The sequence below is a fragment of the Lacerta agilis genome, chromosome 16 (assembly GCF_009819535.1).
Source record: "Lacerta agilis isolate rLacAgi1 chromosome 16, rLacAgi1.pri, whole genome shotgun sequence".
NCBI lineage: Eukaryota > Metazoa > Chordata > Lepidosauria > Squamata > Lacertidae > Lacerta > Lacerta agilis.
This window is the reverse complement of record NC_046327.1, coordinates 10,810,745-10,832,496: the sequence shown is the minus strand read 5'-3', so window position 1 is coordinate 10,832,496 and position 21,752 is coordinate 10,810,745.

Genomic DNA, 21,752 nt, shown 5'->3' with positions numbered 1-21,752 from the left:
CACAGGAGTTTTCTGTAAGGAGTGAAGGAGTGTTGTTATGAAATATAGAGGAATGGAAACATACAGTGACCGAACTCTTTAGAGACACATGGGAAAGATGCCACACCCTCTTCTCATTATTTGCTGGAATCCCACCCAAACACAAGAACAAACACACATTGTTATGCCTAAGATCAGTTATTATTTGCTTTTAAAAAACTATTCCGCCTTCCCTCAAAATTCCTCATATTTATTTAGTTTTTTGCCCGAAGAGACATGGAATTGATGCTAGGATAGTTTATTTTGGTGGTAACATTAACCTGATAGGTGAAGAACCCCGCTGAAGATTTTTTTAAACTAGTGTTATCAGAACTTTTTTCTTCTCTCAAAATTCCTTAGAATATTTCCTCACCTGAATTTTCAACGACATTTCTCTTAAGAGAGCCAGGGTGGTGTAGTGGTTAAGAGCGGTAGACTCGTAATCTGGTGAACCGGGTTCGTGTCTCCGCTCCTCCACATGCAGCTGCTTGGTGACCTTGGGCTAGTCACACTTCTCTGAAGTCTCTCAGCCCCACTCACCTCACAGAGTGTTTGTTGTGGGGGAGGAAGGGGAAGGAGAATGTTAGCTGCTTTGAGACTCCTTCGGGTAGTGATAAAGCGGGGTATCAAATCCAAACTCTTCTTCTTCTTCTCTTCTTAAGGTGAAATTCCATAGCAACTGCAGACCCAATTTTATCAGTTTTGTTCACTATATGGAGGTTTTGTTTCAACACCCCCAGACTTTCAACAGAACTTCTGGTGCTGGTGAGAGTCACAGGACACTGGTAGCACAGCAAAGCTATCAAAGTGCAACAGCACTTTCTGTGGTCAGAATATGCAGAAATTCTCTGACACAGTATCACAATGTTTTCCTGAGGAAAAAAAATTAACGCTGCATTTCACTGTAGATGTGATTTGGATATAGCTTTAAATCAAGACCAAACATGGTGCGATGACTCCCCTTCTACTAATCTTTCATTCGTGTATTGTTCCTGAACAATTTCCTTGTTGTTGTTGCTTGGAGAAAGAATCACTTAGTTCTGGGACCATGAGTGGATCTGTTGTTGTTGTTGTTCAGTCGTTCAGTTGTGTCCGACTCTTCGTGACCCCATGGACCAGAGCACGCCAGGCACGCCTATCCTTCACAGCCTCCTGCAGTTTGGCCAAACTCATGCTAGTCGCTTCGAGAACACTGTCCAACCATCTCGTCCTCTGTCGTCCCCTTCTCCTTGTACCCTCCATCTTTCCCAACATCAGGGTCTTTTCCAGGGAGTCTTCTCTTCTCATGAGGTGGCCAAAGTATTGGAGCCTCAACTTCAGGATCTGTCCTTCTAGTGAGCACTCAGGGCTGATTTCTTTGAGAATGGATAGGTTTGATCTTCTTGCAGTCCATGGGACTCTCAAGAGTCTCATCCAGCACCATAATTCAAAAGCATCAATTCTTCGGAGATCAGTCTTCTTTATGGTTCAGCTCTCACTTCCATACATTACTACTGGGAAAACCATAGCTTTAACTATACGGACCTTTGTCGGCAAGGTGATGTCTCTGCTTTTTAAGATGCTGTCTAGGTTTGTCATTGCTTTCCTCCCAAGAGTGGATATACACTGATATAAAAAACGCTTTTTTAAAAAAGTTGTAAAATATATGTGGAATTTGCCATTAGCTCATCAGCAACATCTAGAGTCACATTTGTTTAATGCACTTAAAACGTTATATTTGCAGCTGTATAGCTGAGTCCCGTGCCATTGCTCTGAACTCCCCAAATGTATGGCTTTTTTCCTATGATGCGTACGATGTGGGGAAAAGGAAAGTTTTGTGAGGGCATATTTTAAAGGTCTAACTGCCTATATTTCCATGCTTTGCTTCACTGCATATTTTGTGATTTTAAATCTTTGCTGGGGTTCTCCCACCAAATAGTACTTGCCCCCAACCTGGATCTCGGCATCCAGGGAATTCTCCTTTTATACTTTTCTCCCTCTCATTCACCAACAAGAAATATCAACTACTTGCAATAGATTGGTGGCCTTTGCTGACTTCTCTTTTCATTTGTTTTGTGTGCCTTTACTGGGTTTGTTGCTAACTACTCTCTGATGTTTGCAGTTCTTGGAAATCTGTGTCTTTGTTATTTATGTTAACAGTGATATGATCGAGGTCTGCGTCAGAAACGTTCCAAATGTTCTCAGGTCCTCAGTTATTAATTATGCAAATGAACAGATTGCACAAACTTTCCCCCCTTATGGTTGCATTCTGGAGAGCTGCTTCTTTTTCAAAGATGAAATTAGTGCTGCAGTTAACTGGCTGGGTCTTCTAACATTTTTTTTTACGTGTGTGATGTTTTACAAATGTTGACATCACTGATCCCATTAATGAGAAATAGAACAAGGTAAAATCTAGCCGTTGGATCTTTAGGAAATGACACAGCTACAATAGGAAGTTAAGGATAGATGAGCTTAAGCTGAGCAATTCTAAAGTTAGACTAGTCACCAGATGACATTCAATTCTCCCAGAGGAGCTGGAGCTTTCATTGTTAATGAGCCAAAGTAGTTATTAGTGTAATTCCGATGATGTCATTAAATTTACAGTGTATGCCAGAAATGGGTTTTGTCTACCATGGTAAGAAGATACTTTGGCCTACTTCTCATTGAGGTGATAAAAACCTGATTCTGGGTTGTTCCACTTCTTAATGCTGTTGGGGTGGTGACAAAAGAGATTTTTCATCATCAACAACAACAACTTCCCTTCATCTACATGGGGAATTTTCTTGCGTGGTTAAGTATTCAATTATGTGAACTTCAACCTTTAGTAGAAAGTGGTATGGTCCAAATAAAAGTTTACCACATCAGTGAGAATAATTGCCTAGGTTTGAGCAATGGGTAGAATACTGAATCTGGAAACTGGTTCTACTGACTCTTATATACTCAGTTCCTAAACATTTTTTCTTAAAATCCATACCACTGATTTTATCATGAGGTTATTGTGAAGATGGATAAGGATTGGCGGGGGGAATGCTTTGTATATCGAAATGGCTCTGTAAAGAGTCGTAGGAATCAATCTGAATTAGAAAGCAGGCTGGATACTGCCGTTTGATAGGATAATTGAATCATGTATTGATGGCATTAATTTCTGATGGACTTCTTAGGAAGCCATTAATGCAACTCTGATGTGAAATTATGCTATCAAAAATTGCAGTTACTGAGCTTTGAAAGCAAAATTTGCCTAGCTTGTAATGCTTAGAAATAGTAGAAATGTTTCTGGGCTACAATCACCAACATGCTGAAGATGCTGGCTATTGTCGTTGATTGGAGTTGGAGTCTAAAAACACCTGGAGAGCCTCGCGTCCCCAACACTGTAAACTAAATATATAAGATATATAAATATATTTTAAAAAGCAAGTGCACTTTGACTGTAACTTGCCCCCCCCAATCTTTTCATTGCTTTCTTATTTATTTCCAAAGGCAAAGGTAAAGGACCCCTGGATTGTTAAATCCAGTCAAAGGTGACTATGGGGTTGCAGTGCTTATCTCGCTTTCAGACTGAGGGAGTTGGCGTGTGTCCACAGACATTTTTCCGGGTCATGTGGCCAGCATGACTAAACCACTTCTGGTGCAGTGGAACATCGTGATGGAAACCAGAGAGCATGGAAAAGACGTTTCCCTTCCCGCCGCAGCGGTACCTATTTATCTACTTGCACTGGTATGCTTTCAAACTGCTAGGTTGGCAGGAGCTGGGACAGAGCAAGTGGAGCTCACCCCATTGCACAGATTCAAACTGCCGACCTTCCGATCGGCAAGCCCAAGAGGCTCAGTGGTTTAGACCACAGCATCCCCTGCGTCCCCTGCTTTTCACCTGCTGTCTGACAAGATACAAATAAATTTATAGACTTTCACTCAAACCACGCCAAGGTCTACATAAAGTCTATGCATAGCCAAAGGACCATTTCCTCACTGACTGTTCCTTTGCTCCAAGTCTCCTCCCCATGGCTTCCCCCCTCCCTGAGATTTCAAGCGCTTGTTCACACATGTTTTGAACCTGGGCACCATGAAGCCATGGAAAAGGGGCTGGTTAGGAGTGGATAAATTAGCATGTGGAGAAATTGAGATGGAGACAGCATTTAGCACCACTTCTCTATTATAAATTTGGTCACCACTCTGAAAGTAAGTCTGTGTTTTATTTTGTTTTTAAATGGTATTGGGGCAGTATTGCATGTGTAAGTGTGTAATGTGTACAGACCCTCCAAGTGTCCCTGTGTTTTGCTAGGGACAGTCCAGGATTTACAGACGTCATCCCGGTTTCTGATTTGATCCTGGAATGTCCCGCTTTTCTGTACGACATCCCTATTTGCATTGGATAAATGTTGGAGGTTATGGAAAAGGACATCCCCATTTCCATCGGAGAAATTTTCATATGTCTCTATTTTCATTGGAGAAATGTTGGATGGTATGGTAGGACGTCCGTATTATCATTGGAGAAATGTTGGAGGTTATGGAATAGGACACAACTATTTTCATCAGAGAAAAGTTGGAGGGTATGTGTGTAGCTAGTTTCCTAGACCTATAAGTCATATGTAGGTGGAAAGCTAGGTCTTGTAGCTTGAGAACAGATTCTTAATAAGGATAATTAGGCACAGAGTTACTTTAGTCCAACTTTGGGGTGGTATGTGTGTAAGTAAAATAGCAAGGAGGCCCATAATTGTTGTAGATATTTATGTGTTCTTTTGCCTTAAAGTTGAATTGTGCACTTCAGCTATTAACATTTTTAAACAGCTCAATCATATTTTCTTTTCTTTTCTTTTACAGGCTCCTTCCACTCCCAGGTGCCAAGCCAATGTAGTCACACATCAAAGGGATGAAGCACATTCTGTGGAAAAAGTACAGAGAATGTAAATACCACTTCTGTAAAGGTAAATATGGATTAAGTAGGGGACAAAATGTGTCTTTCATGAGTGGAAAGAGCAAGATTTAAAATGAAAAAGATTTATGAGGTTATAGGAGTGCATTTTATGAGTGTTTCAGAAAAGATATATTTTGCACTGACGTAGTGAGTGGGGAGAGGGGTGTAACTTTTAATTCTGCTCTCTGGTGCTCAGGCTTTGTGGAACTTGAGGGAGGTGCATCGTTTTTTTCCTGTTTCAAAGTTGAACTTTTGAAAAAGTTGGAAGTTGCAATGGTTCCTTCTGAAGGGGCGTGGCTTGGATAGGTGCCAAACTCAAACCAAAATAGCACTTGAACAGCTTCGCCTCCATGGCTGTTCTTCTCAGGAAGAGATGGGAGGTGAAAGGAACCCAGAAAACATGATCTTAGCAGTGTTTGCAGATGGATCAGAAAGGAAGGAACAGGAATCTGACGTTTTAAGGAATGATTATTAGGAGATTTCCATTTCACCTTTGCACACTCAAGAGGTCAAGGAGAGGATAATCTCTCAGCCATAATAAACTTTTGATTTGGCCATCATTGTGGGACAGTGGAGATCCTTTGGTTATTAAGGGCCTACCAGGATTGCGAAGAGAAAGAATCATTCAAAAGCAATTTGCAGTTGATTCCACTCTCACTTTCCTATGGCCTCCCATGTGGAGGCATATCTTATATATATAAGAAGTAACCACGAAAGAATATGATCTGAGTTCCCTCTTGGGGGGCAGAATAATAAATACATGCTAAACAAAGGATGTGTGTTATAAAGAATGAAAACCTGTACAGTTCTGTTAGACTCACCCAGAATCTTTCAAAGGGGAGTGTTAGATTTATTTATTTTTTGACCAGCAAGTCTATGTACTAACACAAATTCGCAGCTCAGTTCTCACCAGGCACACCTGTGCATTTAGAAATGGAGTAATAAATGCCAAGAATTAGTTGTGCATCTTGTGTGAGTGATATGTGCAATTTGCATAGCAGCTAAAGGTTGGTCCACTGTGCCGTACCTGAGTTTGTAGTGTCTCAGGTTCAATGCCAGTTCCTGCATTGACTGGTGTCTTTTTATTCCATGTTCTGTTTCACAATAATTTGCGTGCTGAGGTCCCCAAGACACCCACCAAGAACTCAGACTAGAGATATAATATTTGTTTGGGTTTTTGGCAATAATTTAGGCCACAACTTTATTCAAATACAAATTATGTGAGTGGTTGCGTAGGCATTGGTTCAGACTAGCTGTCCCACCGGGAAAGAGTTGACTTTCGGTCAGCATCGGGAGAATCCCACCTGGGGAGCATTAAGGAGGCCGGGACCAGTGCCCTCCCTCTCCCCAGGGGTCCCAGGGGCTCTTGTGTGGCCCTGTCCCCCAGCGGAGGTTTGGACAGAAGCATCTCGAGCCCCTGGATTCCTTTAACGAAATTCCCTGCACCATCATCATTCTGGAAGGGGGGTCCCACCCTTCCAGCAACCAACACAAGAACCAATGCCTAACCGCCAACCTTACAAGGTGTGCCTAGTTGCTACTGCAGTAGGCAAAACCAAATGGCAACAGCCAATCAGCCAAATGGACAAAATTCCTACTGGGCCACTGCCCCAAAAGCAGACGACCCCATGACAGGCAGTTGCAAGGTCAAATACAGAGGCCTAAATAAAGGGAGGGAGGGAGGGTGGGTGATCCGAAGCACGCAGCCAAGAGGAGGATCTCGCTGCATGCAGGGCAATATAAAGGACGCTGGGCTATCCATCACAACATTGATCATTCGGTTCTACTCAGCAACTCGCAGGGACCTATAGGAGCTATGGCCAGCTAGCCAGCCAGCCCAGCTACCAGGGAGGTGTCTCTCTGGCCACCACCACAACGCGTGCTCTCACAAGTGAGAACCCGATTTATAAGCTTAAAGGGACCACACACACCACACTTTAAAACGGTTCCCCGTTCCACCCTCCCATAACAGCTCCACTAGATTAGGCTGCATACTTGCTGCTTACAAAGAAATGATGGGAAATGATGGTCCTTAATCCACGCTGCTAGATTTTGATTTTGCACTCAGTAGATAAGTAACATGTTTACGGTTGGGTTTGGCATCTTTGTTCTCACAGTAAAAAAAAACCCTATGTAAGTGCAAGCACTGTTCAGAACCTCCTAACCTGCCCCCACAAAATCCAGCTACTTTATTATGTCTAACTTGACTAAAACTGAACCTTTGGGGTGGAGGGATATATGTGTTTTATAAATACATAGTGGAATTAGTAAAGTCTTCAACGTTCAGAAAAAAACACAGCTGCAATATTCTCCCCCCCCCCAGCAAAAAATGGCATAAAATATAACACTAACATATTTTTTTTTTTAATCTGCTAAGAGCTTGATACTTTAGCCTTTTCTCCCCCGTTTTATGGAATCTTAAAAGCCTATATTTAGAAATGGAGTAATCTATCTTTAAAAGATTTGTTTCCTCAGCATACAAATGCAACATTCCTCTTATTTCTTGTTCTTACATGTTTTAGTGCCACGGAGTTCCCCCTAAAGTTTTGCATTTTTTCAGGCACATTCTTGAAAGAATATGACCTGTATTACTCAAGAACCATGTTATATCTGCCAGTGGAGATAATAAATATAGATGTGCCTTTATTATTGTGCTTTTTTTTTTTTTTTTTAAAGGGTCTGTAATTTCAAGCCGCTCAAGTTCTTCATAGGCCACGGCTCTATTCCAGTTTATTCCACGATAGATAAACAGAGGCTATTACATTAGGGCAATTTCCTTGTAAATGAGGCTGTGCTGACTGAGGCTGATGGGGACTGGAGTCCAAGAAACCTAGGGGGCACCAGGCTGGCAAGAAACTGAGTACAGTTCTTACTATAGCGTGTTTGTTGGACAACCAGATTAGAAGATAGTACAGTTGTACCTCGCGTTACAGATGCTTCATCTTACAGACTCCACTAACCAGGGGTGTAGCAAGGGGGGGCCGTCCCGTGTTCCATAATGGAGGGGGTGACAAATTACCAAGGAACATTTTTTTAATTTTTTTTAAATGCCTGCTCCAAAGGTCTTATCTTACTATACTAGGGATTATATGGCTATATATGAAATTTCATGCATATCGGTTAATATCTTGACCCTCTGCCTGTAACTTCAGTTCTCGCAATGAGGGAACAGCCAGAAGGCCCTCGGAGCTGGATCTTAAGTGCCCTGGCTGCGTGTTGGGAGTGGAGACGCTCCTTCAGGTATACAGGGACAAGGCCGTTGATGAATTAAGGATTCTCATTCTCATTCTCTCTCTCACCCAATCAACCACCAAAATAGCTGTTCACTTGGCTGTTTTCCTATGTCACGAAGGCTGAAATTTCAGTTCAGTGGAGCACTTACTGTTCCCAACCCTAACCCTGTGGAAAGCCATCTAATTAGACTTTAATTTGATTTTGAGATGTTTTTAGGAGGTAATTTAATTATTGTTTGATTTTATACCAATGTTATGTATCTGATGTTAGTCACCCTGAGCCTGATTTTGGCCGTGGAGGGTGGGATATAAATAAAAGTTTTTGCCCCCGGGTACCAATTTACCTTGCTACGCCCCTGCCACTAACCCAGAAATAGTACCTCGGGTTAAGAACTTTGCTTCAGGATGAGAACAGAAATCGCGTGGCGGCAGTGGGAGGCCCCATTAGCTAAAGTGGTACCTCAGGTTAAGAACAGTTTCAGGTTAAGAACAGACCTCCAGAATGAATTAAGTTCTTAACCCGAGGTACCACTGTAATGAAATGAGCATTCGCCAAGATGGACCCCAGACATGATTCTTGTACATCAAACGATGGTTGCAGAGGAAGGTAATTTGCATTGCCAGTTTGAATTCAAAATGGCGGCGCAAAGGAATATTTGTGCGTATAGCAAGCACCAACCCCAAGTGTCCTGATTTTCCAGGGACAGTGCTGGAATTATGAAAGCCGCCCCAGCTTCTGATTTGATTCTGAAATGTCCCTGTATCCCCAACCAGTGCTGTCAAGCTTGGGCAGCAGGAAGAGCCTGTGTTTGTTCTGAGCGGCCGCAGCTGCAGCGGCAATGGGAGCACCCCGTTGCCTCTCCATGGCTGCTGCAGCCGTCCTCTTCCCTTGGGAAGCTTGTAGCTGCTGCTGGAGAGCGGGAAAGGAGGAGAAGAGGCTGCCCCTGCCAAGGCCCAGCCCCGTGTGATATGCCAGCTCTGAGGGGCAGTCAAAGGGCAGGGCTGCCCTGGGCAAGAAGATAGCGGGAGCAGAGTGGACAGCAAGGAGTCTTGAATATTTTTATTTTTATTGCTTTATGCCTCTGCATCTATTCTTGCCCCTTTCTAAAGCTCATTTATTGGCGTGCATTTTTCTTTTTGTAAATGTACCAAAGAATAAAATAAAATAAGATCGGGATTGAGGGGTTTTCTGAAGACGGTGGAGGGCATGTGTGCTGTGTCACATTGGTGTAGTGGGGGCAACACTTGCCCTTCTTCTGGTAGGAAGTTCTCCTTGGTGGACACACAAAAGTGTGTGTGGGGGGGTCTAGGAGAGTCCGTTGGGGGGCAGGCGGGTGAGAAATGTCCCTATTTTCATCTGAGGCATGTGGGACGGTATGTTATGGGGCAGCCATGTTCCTCCCCCCGGTACATCCCCTCCACCCCCAGGAAAAAAAACAGAACATCATCAATTCACATCACTCCCAGGGGTAGTTGGCCTTTGCGCACTGAAAGAACATGGGAGAAGGCTGTGGGTAGCTGGAAAGGGGAATGGAAGCAGCATTCAACTCTTTGAACCACCTTGTTTTTAAAATGTGTTTCCCACTAAAAATCTGCCTTGGAATGAGAAGAGACACACTTATCCTTCCCTGCCCTTTCTTGGGAGCAGACCTTATTGGATCTGCCAGTTCCCAGGTAGATGTCTCACTGGTGTGACTCTGTATCAGCTTCCTGTTTCTTACAAGTGCCACAGAAAAGGAAAGAAGAGGGTTTCTTTTCAATGTATTTACTCAGACTATCTGTGTCTTATGCCTCTCTCCATCCTTTGAGGTTATTCTTTGCTGACCTTTGACTATAATGGTCATGAATATGGACCATGTCTTTCTTGGTGTTTTGACAGTGGCCTGTTCTCCCTCCTGCAGCATGCTTTTGCCACCTGCCAGAGGCAAGGGTATATGAGGGTAAAGGAAGGGTGGTTGTGGCCTTTTAGACGAACATGCGCGAAGAAAACCTGATGGCCTTGCCTGAACTTGCCTCCAGGTCAGAGCAAAGAACGGAGTGGGAGAGTTTGCGTACAGATGCCTGGGGCTGCTACAATGCAGTCAGGAAGAAGAAGCTATTAAACAAATAATCAGAGCTTTAACAAGATTAAATGAATAAATATTGCTGTTAAGCATTGACAGCTTTGCAAACATAGCAAGCCAAAGAATGAACGAGATGCACTGTACATGAGGTGGCATGTGCCCTTCAGGTATCCTCTTGTTGACATTTGGTGGGTAGGCCTGTCTGGCTTCGTAGGTTTAGCCACATCATGTTGATGGAAATTGCAGAAGTGGAAGGCAACTGCAGGTCTCAGGGGGATCTGCACAATTCTTGGGTGGACTGTGGACAATAGAATGCTTTAAAAATAACCTCTACTGTTGCCACGAGAAGATGCTTTCCAGTACAGTGGTACCTCGGGTTAAGAACTTAATTCATTCCGGAGGTCCGTTCTTAACCTGAAACTGTTCTTAACCTGAAGTACCACTTTAGCTAATGGGGCCTCCTGCTGCCGCCACTCCGCCGCCTCATGATTTCTGTTTTCATCCTGAAGCAAAGTTCTTAACCCGAGGTACTATTTCTGGGTTAGCAGAGTCTGTAACCCGAGGTACCACTGTATACCTGAAGGAGCATCTCCAACCCCCATCATTCTGCCCGGACACTAAGGTCCAGCTCTGAGGGCCTTCTGGCGGTTCCCTCACTGCAAGAAGTGAGGTTAGAGGGAACCAGGCAGAGGGCCTTCTCGGTAGTGGCGCCCGCCCTATGGAACACCCTACCATCAGATATCAAGGAAATAAACAACTATCTGACTTTTATAAGACATCTGAGGCAACTCTGTTTAGGGAAGTTTTTAATGTTTGATGTTTTATTGTGTTTTTAATATTCTGTTGGGAGCCACCCAGAGTGGCTGGGGAAACCCAGCCAGATGGGTGAAGTAAGAATAATAAAAATAAAAATAAAAATATCTGCCATACATTGCTCTGGAATCTTATAAATCTTATAAATGCAGATCTCAGGGTTGTTCACAGAATATGAAAATGAAAAAAAAGTTGCATTTTTCAATTTGGGTGTACATTAAGCATTTTCTTTCACTCAATGTAAATTACAGAAATGGGGGGGGGACAGCATGCATGCACACATCCTTTCTGGGAACTTGGTTGGACTGAACATTAATGGGTCTGACCATCCTTAACTTAATGGTCTACTGTGTAAGGCAATTACTATGACTAGCATAGTAACCCCAACCAATCAACCAGAAAAGAACAACCCCCCCCCTCCCACAAAAAACCACTCTTGGAAGTCCCTTGTGGGAAAGCTATGGGCATAATTCTATCACATACTTCAAATTGTTTTAAGAGTTATTCCCACTACACAGCAAAAAAAACCCCAGGAAATAGAGTTCTGTGGTGCCTAAAATACTCAGCACACTCCTTGCAAAAGGCAGGGGATTGAAAGAGGCATAAGAGTGACAGGCATTTGTAGTGTAGATGTTCCCCTTGGTACAAGTGGCTGTAGAACTTCGCATTGCCATTCTAACTGCAGTGTGCTTATTTATTTATTTTTGGTCAAACCCTGCCCCAACCCCCTTGCAATAAATACACTTGGTTGAATATATGTAACTAGTAGACTAGAAAGAGACCATCAATGGGTACAAAGCTATTATGGCCAAGATGGCTCCCAGCTGGGTTTCCAGGTGTCTAAGACAGAGCTTAGTGGAACTTACTTCTGAGTAGATGTAGAGTTTCTCTGCCTCATCCCTTATGCCCACATGCTACATAATTGAAACACTGGTGCATTAGCACAGTAACTTCCCAAGGCAAGATATTATATTTTCTAGGCAGACCATAAATATTGCATTTAGTAATTAGTACTAATCACGCAGTGGGTGGTCTATCATAGTAGTTTGGCGTCCTATAGTGAATCTGATTTTATTTTCTTGCATATTTTAATGCTTTTGACATATTTGACTGTGACTAATGTATGATTTTCCTCATAACGTACCATATCAAAATCCCAGCCCCAATGAGATTCCACATGATAAAACCATTGTGCCTACTGCTACACAGTGTGGCAGAAATGCCTCCTTTCTCCAACATTTATTTGTGGTTGTGTACGTGTGGGGTTGAATGGAGGAGAGCTTCACCCCTGGAGAGGCGTTGTTCAAAGCCAATGCAGTACAGAGTTTCTGGTTTAGCCGAGCTCTCAGTTAGGCTGAGGCCCACTTTATAAAACTGCCATATTTAATATATCACAACCCAGTTGACACAGTTAACGTCTCTCATTCCCATAGAGAATGCTGTGGCCATGTGGTAATGATCTACCGTCAGCTTAGAGTCACTGACAAGACCAAGTGACAAAACTTACATTATGGCTGTCTGCACCGTACCTGAGGCAGCAGAGACTAAACAGAGGAAGTCATTTTTAGAGCTGTGTACCTCAGAACTAAGAGCTGAAATATGTGTGTGTGTGTGCGTACACACATCTATGGCAGAATCAACACAGAGAGGAAACTGATTGTGTTTCATTTGACCACAATTTTTTTTTAGAATTGCAAGGATCTACTCTAATGCTTGGTTTTCAAACAGCACCAAAAGGAAAAACTCTGCCCTACATATGGAGCGTGCAAGAATAGTGGTTGTTTTGGTGAATTACGACACATTCAAATATTGAGCTGTTGGAATAAGAAAGTCTTCATTTTGGTCATTAACATAATTAAAGAAAGGGGTCCATGTTTCTTGGAAGGTGTCTCTATTCATTATGCCATTAATTGCCCTCTTGTGTGTGGTGAGATGCTCAGACATTGCTGTATCCCAGATACAGTGGTACCTCGATTTACGAATTAATCGACATACGAATTTTTCGACTTACGAATGAAAAAAGTGCCCGCACGCCTATGAAGTTTTTGACATCCAAAGGACATCCATTGGCAGTTTTAGATGGGGTTTACTCGACTTACGAATTTTAGATGGGGTTTACTCGACTTACGAATTTTTCCGAATTTTTCGTTTCCAATGCATTCCTATGGGGAAATCGCTTTTTTCGACTTACGAATTTTTCGACCTACGAATGTGCATTCAGAACGGATTAAATTCATAAGTCGAGGTACTACTGTATTATTTTCCCATAGGTTCAGGGGTATTTCAGTCTGGTTCTTCCATTAGTGAGCTATCGCTAATTGTGCTGTGGTCAGTAAGAAGCTTACTAGTTCGCTATGGCACAGGGTGGAGCCTAAGTCTTTATCCAAAGTTAGTAGGGCTAAGGCTGCTTCCCAAATATACAGCTATCTATTAGATCATGAAGCGGGGAGTGCTGGAGGCCTTCAAATTGGCCACCCAATTGAAGATCACAAATGTGAGGGTATCTGGACCACTTCCCCACTCAAAACCATCTCTGCTCACTTACAGAAGGCCTCTCTCAAGGTCATCTTCCAATGGCACTGGAAGTTGGTCAGGCTGACAAAAATTAAACCCTCCCTTTCCTCTCTGTGTTGGAAGGGCTGTGGCAAGCTTGGTCCATTTATTCATGTTTGGTGGGAACGCCCTTACGTTAAATTTTTTTTGGAATAGAAAAATTATATCCGTAATTACAGCTCAACCTCTTACTTCTAAAGAATACAGTGGTACCTCGGTTTTTGAATGTCTTGGAAGTCGAACGCCGAAAACCCAGAAGTAAATGCTTCCATTTTTGAACGCGCTTCGGAAGTCGAACGACTTCCGCTGAGTGTTTCTCAATTAAATTTGCAGACTCCCCTTTGCGCCTCAGTTTTCGAATGTTTTGGAAGTCGAACGGTCTTCTGGAACGGATTACCTTTGATAACTGAGGTATCACTGCACTTTAAAAAAACTTAATGTGGAGCAGAAATACTTTGTAAACCCATAAATCTTGAAATGTGAATGTGGGGAGGGGGATATTGCCTTGAAGACAACAAATACTGGGAGGCTGACAACACACAGGTGGTGATCAGCAATGAACAGTATGGAGCTTTTCTTATAGATTCCTCATAATGGGGGCAATCTAAAGAAGTCTGCTTTGCTTTTCAGTGCTAGTCAGGAGTAGGGAGTAAGTAGTTAAGCAGTAAGAATAAGAAGAAGAGTTTGGATTTGATATCCCGCTTTTCACTACCCGAAGGAGTCTCAAAGCAGCTAACATTCTCCTTTCCCTTCCTCCCCCACAACAAACACTCTCTGAGGTGAGTAGGGCTGAGAGACTTCAGAGAAGTGTGACTAGCCCAAGGTCACCCAGCAGCTGCATGTGGGGGAGCGGGGACGCGAACCCGGTTCCCCAGATTACGAGTCTACCACTCTTAACCATTACACCACACTTGGCTCTCAAGTAAGTGCTTCTAGCAATCAATATTCACCTCCATGGAAGCCTAACTTCCATGGAAGAGTAACCTGGGACTGTCCTGTGGGTGGACTGCACCCAGAGCTGGTGCCTGCCTGCCCCATTTTAAAAATCTGAAATGATCCTGCCAGCTGGGAAGCTTACATGATGACAGTTTTTGGAACCATAAAACCGGTTTATAATTCCCGTGCAAAGGAATACTTATTACACTTGGGAAATATGCATGCTGTTTGTTTAAACGAAAAAGAAGCAATTTCCATCTTTATTTAGAAAAAAAAAATAGTTCAAGGATGAGGTGAGCATTCAGCACCAGTTGACAGCTGTAAGAGATGTGTATTCCCCAGCTCAGCTCTGCTCTCCAGATGCGAATGGAGGAGGGCAGTAACAAAGCTACAATTCTAGCTACATCATACCTTTAGAAACCTGTCCTTAATAAATGGCAGCAAAATTAGAGGGCTGAGGCAGGTTAGAATAACAAGGCTTTAAAATAAATGTAATGGCCTCTCATTTTCTGCATTAACTGGCTTGAGTTCACGTTTTCTGGGGGGGGGGGGAATGAATTTATTAATATGTTTGAATGGCTGTTATTCTGGGCATAATTTGCCTGCTTAAATCCTACCGAGGGAAGTGGGATTTCATTTACATAGCTTAACGGTGTGCAGGATTGCAGCCAATATCTGTCCAGTTTACAGCTAGAAATGAACGGGCACAAAATGGCAAAAAAGTTAATTCAGAAGTTAATTTTAAGTTTTATAAGGGTAATGAAGTGAGAGGCGGTGGAAAATTATTTTGGAACTCTTCCTTTTCAAGAAACTTATTTTATTTCATTGGGGTTCATATTCCCTGCTCTAGGACTTCTGATTTTATTGTCTTTGTGCACAGCGCATTGTCTTGAAAATAAGCTGTATTACTCCTTTTGAAAACTAGAATTTTAAAGATTATTTCTAATATATTTTACTTGCCCTTCACCATAAGGTCTCGGGGTAGTTTACAACAAGGGAATATTGCTACCTAGCCTCCAACGACACCGTTGTACCAGGAGCACCATAGAATCATGGAATCATAGAATTGTAAGGTTGGAAGAGATCCCATGGTTCATTTGGTCGAGCCCCTGCAATGCACCTATTCTTTCCAGGGGAATGCAACCCCATCCAGATCAGGTCGTCTCCCCATCTCCCAGACTAAAGAGCGCATAACACCTCTGTCTTTTGACAACGCAGTTGCAGTTCATTGGCCAACAATCAGCACAACGCCAGTTTCAAGCACGAGTCTGTCACCTCAGCCTTCTCTCCTGAGTCAGATGAAACAGAAAGCTGGAGCCGATTGCCATCCACGTATTGGTCGCACCTTGCTCCGTATCTCCGTAGAACTCCCAGCAGTTTCAGACAGATGTTAAATACTATGGGGGATAAGATGGAACACTATGGGATACCACAAGACGACTCCCATGAATTCTTTTGCCTTCCCTCAAAATTACTCATGTTTTTTTTTCCTTAAGAGATTTTGATTTGGCTTTCGGATAATTTATTTTGGTGGAATCTCCCATCATCACTCTCCTCACAAATGCCATCAGCCAAGGTAACCAGGGTGGTTTCAGTGCCACGACAGGGCCTGTATGAAATTAGGCCAAGAGGCAACATAACCTGCTAAGAATTGTTGTTGTTGTTGTTGTTGTTGTTGTTGTTGTTGTTGTTGTTGTTGTTGTTGTTATGTTACCTGAGGCTTTACAACAAGTTTCAGAAATGTTGCTGCTAAAAGCCTGAGCCAACTGCATGTGCAAATTCTTTATTGCACGGTTGGATAAAGACACTTTGCTGCCTGGGGTGGGTCACAAATGACACCCCGCCCCTGCCACTCCTTCAAGCCAAGGTGCATGGCACCCTAGCCTTTTCCAGCTATTTTGACACCTGTGGTACATAACTTTATAGGTCCCTCTTCTTCTCTCTTGCAATAAAACTACAGCAATGATAAATTAGATAAGCATGCGGCTTCAAAAACCAGCTGCCCAAGTGCCCAAGGTGGCTGCCTCACCCTGCCGAACGGTAGGGCCATCGTTCATGAACCCAAGTTCCCTGTGGAGCTACCACACAGTGATCATAAACAGTTAACATGCGGTGAAAAAAGTAAGAAAGAAAAGACGACCCATGGTTTTCCCGTTTGGAAGCTTAGAAACACATCTGTTTTCTCTCCTCTCTCTCTCTCTCTCTCTCTCTCTCTCTCTCTCTCTCTGGTCTTTCTGTGCTTTGCACACTCTTGATACAGCAAACGAGTTTTTGCTGGAGGAAAAAAAATAATCCCCATTTTGGTGCCTCTCTGCCTGTGTGGATTCATTTAGCTTGCAAGTCAAACAGTGGTAGCAATGGTGTGGGAATTCTTTCTGCCTGTAGCCATAAAACTTTATTTGCACTGAGGAGGAAAACGGGGGGGGGGGGGGAATTGGAAGCAGCGGTTATGCCAGAATCGCTGTTGAATGTTAAATCTGCAGCAGATGCCTCCCTCCACGTCAAATGTGGGATATCTGAATGGAGATGAGGTCAGTACAGGTCCAAACCTCCCCCCCATCAATAGAATATGTTTTGTTCAGAAATCCCTCGGTTTTGGAGAAGCTGGACTAACGGCAATGCAGGCATATAATTTCTGTAAGATTGTTGTGACAGTAATGAAGGAGGCTCCCAGCAAGAAGCACAGAAACATTATAATGCCCCGGGGGCAGGGGGGAATAAGTTAGAGCTGCAAGATAGTTAGGTAACTCACAATTATCACTGCTAGATGATTAAGATTGTCCTGGAAAAGCTGGAGGATGGCATAGCGTTGCAGAGAAAAACCGTTGTCCTGTGTGCTTAATTCATGCAATATTAAAAATCACAGGAAACTTTTTTGCTTTTCAGATAGAAGTGGGTCGTGGCAGGCTAGAGACCATTTAGGCTCAGAAGGGCAGGATCGTGTGCTTGCGTGTATCCAGGGACCATTGCCCTCCAAAGGTGGGACAGAGAATACACAGTGAGCTTTCTGTTGTCCTCAGAGGTCCAGCACTCTTAGGAATAAGAATCTGAATCCAGACTATGGTTAGCAGATTTGGCATGTATAGAGTTCCTTCCTTGCACACAGCTGTATGCAGAGTTGCGTTTTTCCTTCCAACATTCTCTTTGTCCCGTCAGTCTGCTGTAAGTTCTGGGCCGGAATGGTCTGTGTTATAGCTCAGGTCATTCCGAAATCCTGGTCTAGATCAAGGAATGGATCGGTCACAAATGTTGCACACCTTCCGGTGTTGATTTTGCTTCAATGCAGAGCAGGACAATTGATAGCAGTTCCTCAGTGAAGCTTTCTAAGGCTGCGTACACGCTACTAGTGTCATTCTTTCTTAAATTAGTACACTACCCTACATCCGAACTTCGCAGGGAAGCCCACACCATTAAAAAGACAAAATGAAAATACACAATACACAATAAAATACATTTTTAAAAATCCAATAATAACCCTCCCACAAGCACATTTAAAAGGCCACTGAATGGGAATCAACCCAAAGGCCTGGTTACAGAGGAACAGTTTTGCTTGGTGCCTAAAGATGAGTTACGAAGGTAATCTTCCCTCAGATGAGCAGTTCACAAATGGGGAGCCACAGCAGAAAAGGCCCATTCTCGTGTTGCCACCCTCCAGACCTCTCATAAAGGGGGGGCCCATGAAAAGGGGCCTCAGATAATAATCTCAAGGTCTGGGGCGGTTGCCCTGCCACTGCCACCTGTGCTGCCCATCCTGCCGCCTCCGCTCCTGGCAGAGAATCAGTGCCAGCATTGGTGCCTATTTCACCCTACCCTGTGCTGGAGTTTTACTCACTGTGTTTTATCCCCCACAGGGTTGCAGTTCCTAGTAATCCTTAACAATTATTTGAGGAGAAAAATGTCCTTTGCAAATGCTTCAATGAGGTATACTGTGTACACGGCATAATTTTGGATGTTGTTGGGGCAGTCATAGAAGGAAAACCAGCCCTGTGCCCCATTTGGCATGTCATAGAGCAGACTAGGTGCCAAATGTACTCCTCCAGGCCTCTCCACCAGGATGCACCTTTTCAGGGCTGTCTTAACCCATAGGTGCTGGGGTGTGGGGCACCTGGGCACCAAGCTCTCAGGGACGCCAGGCCAAGAGACTGGGGCCCAAGAGTTGAGTCCAGGGAAGAGCCTGCTCGCCCGTCAGTCGAGCGGCTCTGAGCCATGAGTTTGGGGGCGACCGAGCCAGCGAGACGCTGAGGTGGCTGGCCAGCTCCGCCCTCCTACGCACCGCCCAGCAACTGGGGTGTGTGTGTGCTGGGCAGATATAATAATAATAATAATAATAATAATAATAATAATAATAATAATAATATTATTATTATTATTATTATTATTATTATTATTATTATTAGTACCCCGCCCATCTGGCTGAGTTTCCCCAGCCACTCTGGGCAGCTCCCAATCGAGTGTTAAAACAATACAGCATTAAATACTAAAAACTTCCCTAAACAGGGCTGCCTTTAGATGTCTTTTAAAAATAGGATAGCTGCTTATTTCCTTGGCATCTGATGGGAGGGCGTTCCACAGAGCGGGCGCCACTACCGAGAAGGCCCTCTGCCTGGTTCCCTGTAACCTCACTTCTCGCAATGAGGGAACCGCCAGAAGGCCCTTGGCGCTGGATCTTTGCACTCTGGGGCCACATATGCTTAAGGCAGCCCTGCACCTTATGCCAGACCTGCTTTGCACCTCAGGTACTTTTGCATGAGTAGATTGTGCCCTTGAACTCTACGTGTGCTGTTTGTGTGGATAGAGAGCAGAGAAAGTGTAGAAGGCAAAATTTGCGTAGATGGTAAAATCCTGCACAAAGGTAAAATTAGCATTTCCCCACTATTTTTTGTCTCCACCCTATTTTCCACCCTATTTTTGTCTCCAGTTTTCATTAAGTTGTCACTCCCCCACCTTGACATTGTTAATCTTCACGGCTATTTTAGATTTGTCGCTGTTCTGTTCTGTTTCCCGCCTTATCGCTAGCCAATGGGCTTTTTTAGATCAGCACACATTTAAATGAATTCATGTGTGTAGCTGAGCTACAGTCTATCTCTCTTCATCTGGATGAGCTGGTAGCTCTAGGAACTGCCCGTGTGGCTCCTATCAATTAGGTTCTTCTAGGCATACTTCTCATCTCAAGATGTCCATTCTCCAGCCAAGGTGACAGGTCTCTCTCTCCCCCCCCTCTCTCTCTCCACTGAACAAGAATTGGAGTTGCTTCGGAGCTGAACATGGCTCCCCCCAGTGTTCAAAAGCAAAGCTGAATACTTTTCGGCCTCTCCCACATCAGGCTTAAGAAAACGAGAAAGCTCTTCTAAACTATACTACCTACAGCCATTGTTCTCAAGGAGATATGCTCAGTGCCCTGGGATGACTGTCAGCAAATATCCCGTGCATTGCTTTTTTAATCTGAGATTCTCAATAAGATTCTCACTTTTCAAGGCTGCCAGCCATGGAGCCAAGCCTCCCTAAAATAAATCTTCAATTGTTGTTGTTGTTTGGCACTTGAACGCCTTTGTACAATCATGTATTCAAACTTTCTAATGTAGCCAATGCATGGTACTAGTGATACACAAGTCCCACCCAGCCAGTCTTACGAATGTTTAAGAGGACTTTAAAGTAACTAGAATTGAATAGTGCAATCACCAACAAAAGCAATGCTATGAATTATCCAGAGCTAAGGTCCAGAAAAGAGAGTTGATCCAGCCTTATCATTTCATCAGGGTTGTGTATCATTTGTTACAGTGTAAAAATGCTTGGGACAACCACAGAAAAGAAAAAATCAACACCGTGAAAGATCCCTGTAACGAGATGACCGTATGTATATATATAGTAATACTTAAATAACAAAGTAGAATAGCTCAAAAACACTAAAAAAGTTGTAAACTAATCCAAAGGAAAATAATAATTTAACAAACTTAACAAATGACTCCGAATACCAAAATTAACTACCAAAACAACCTTGACGAGTTGCCAGCTAAAAATCTCGTTTCACCACAGAGCTGGTTTCTTCACCAAAGGGTGCTCATAACATCTATTTTTAACTACATTTTCCAACTAAACCTTTTCAAACATGTCAAGTAAAATGAAACAAGGAACTAGGACATGCACTGTAATATGATAGATCCTTACTGTATCTGGAAGTAGCATTGATTACTAAGCTGCCATTTCCTAGTTTGTTGGGAGGGGGGGATGAACTGTTGACCTTTATTATGTCATATGACCCTGCTGTTGCAAGCTCTGGAGGGTCCTGCCTCACAAAGTCTGAGAATGTCCGCATCATGGCTTTGATCCAACTTAAGTTCGGGAGCAATCCAAACCCAAGATTCCCCGGGATGAGCGGAGACTGGAATTGCAGAATCTCCAGCTCTCCCAGCTGAGCTCAACCAGGGCTATACCAGCTGAAGTCCCTCATCCCAGTCAGCATATGTCCTCCATCCCAAAGGGTGTGTGTGTGTTTTGGAGGGTGAGGAGAATTACCACTATTTCAGACTTCGTTCAATTGAATCATGTGACCTAGTAACCTGGTGGGGTGGTGAATTCCGTTTCGCCGCTTGCCCTGCCACTGCCGCCTTGCTGCCCATCCTGCCGCCTCTGCCACTGGCAGAGAAGCAATGCCAGCATTGGTGCCGATTTCAGGTGAGATCTCACCGATTTGGGGTGAGAGATCTCGTGCTGCACAAGAGAGCTTGCCCAAAACCAGAGCTGCTGTTGCTTCTCTTCCAGCAGTGGAAATTGCAGGACAGTTGGAGCTCTGCCTTGCGGGCTTCTGCTGGTGGGAGCCTCACTCTGCCTAATGGCTGCATCAACCCTGGGTGGAGATTGTGTTTTTGTGGAAAACCGAACATACCCCATTTCTGATCCCACTGCAAGTACAGAACTGTCAGAGGAACAGTGATGATGGAGGGGCTTTCTCCTGCTGCCCTGGAGTGTCCCCCAGTGCTGGAGCTCACTCTCTGCCCCTGGTTAGGGAGGTCCACAGTACCTTCAGTTGCCATTCTAGGGAACATAGGATTGTTTCCTAACCAGGCTGGATCCAACCCACAAAAAAGTGAAGGCATCTCCCGGTTCTTGTGCATGCCTATTTGTCCAGAAACGTAAAGCAGTCCCGATTCTTATCTGCCTTGTGCTGTACAATAATGTGTGTGGTGTGTTTTTTTAGAAAAAATAAAAATAAAATAAAAATCTCAACATTTGCTTTTGGAAAAAAAA